This window comes from Gobio gobio, assembly GCF_949357685.1.
Source record: "Gobio gobio genome assembly, chromosome: 6".
Taxonomy (NCBI): domain Eukaryota; kingdom Metazoa; phylum Chordata; class Actinopteri; order Cypriniformes; family Gobionidae; genus Gobio; species Gobio gobio.
The window spans coordinates 45521314-45522690 of NC_137102.1; positions in this window are offsets into that span (position 1 = coordinate 45521314).

Sequence of the window (1377 nt, forward strand, 5' to 3'; positions counted from 1 at the left end):
CTTTTTCAGTAGCCCTCCCGACATCTAGTCCACACGATGTGAGAAATTCTTCTGAAGGTAGGTAAGTTATACAATAAAAGCATTGAGGAACACTCTGAATTACTCATGGTGTTAAATCAAGTTAAGTCGATCTCAAATATAATTTGCGGCATGATGCCGGTGTTTGGCATCAATGCTAACGTTATTCCAGTGGCGCCATTTTTAATTTAACATGACCGGTGATGGAAATTTGTGAGTAACTTCAGAGAGGTAAAGACATTTAGTAAATTAATTACATTTCAATTTGCTCCTCAGAATCTTCACACAAAGCTACCGTGTGTCTCTGGAACACTACTAGGCCTACTGTTCGATATTTTGGTCTTTTTTGAGCTTGACATAGGTATCTTCTTTAATTATAGGCTATTGAAATCTAGGCCTAAGACCTTCCTTTTTGTTCCACAGAAGAAAGACAATACCGGAATGGAACGACACGGAGACGGCCGGACGGGGTAATTATAATTTCGCTGTGAACCCCTCTTAATGTTGTTGCTGGAATTACAGGAGTTGTTTAGTGTTAGAAAGCTCAGTGGCTAGGCTACGACCTGTGTCACTGTGTAACTGTTTGTCAAAAAAGGGCGGGATTCTCTTTTCATAGACTCTGATTAGATATCAGATCAAATACTTTCTTAAATACAGAAGAGAGAAGTTTATACACCGTCAGAGTGTAGCCTATTTGAGGAGCATTAGTCTGTCCGTATTAATAATAAAAAATAATGTAAATTTACAGTTAAATATGTGGACAAATGGAAAATAGGTCCAATGAGTTGCCCACTGACTTCCATATAACTGTTAGTCGTTGAAAAAATCAATGGAAGTCAATGGATGCTGTCAACTCAACTGTCTGGTAACCAATTTCTGTGAAAGCATAACAATAATTTCTATAACAATTGCCTGTGCCCCTATGATTTAATCCCACAGTGTTTTAAAAAGTAGTATTATGCTACAAAGTTAAAGTCAGCATGAAAATAAAATGTACTCTATTTTCTAAATCCATGTTATTGCTCTTACTGTGAACAATTAATCTGTGCATTTAAAAAAAAATGATTTGACCTGGAAATGTTTAATAAAAAATGTCATAACTGGACCTTCCTGTGAAAAAGTCTCTCTGCGACACGCAAGACTTCTTTCAAAGCTTTTTCAGTTTTAAGCTCAAGTCAGTCAGATACCTTAATATGTATAATAAGTCTTGTCAAAACCTAGATAATATTTTGAGATATGATACCTGGTATAAGCAGAATAATTAACTTTATTTTATTTTTTACTGTTTGTGCTGGCCTCTGGTGGTTAGTTTAGGAATTATGCAATGGATTTTTTTTTTAAAAACTAGCCTTATATGTT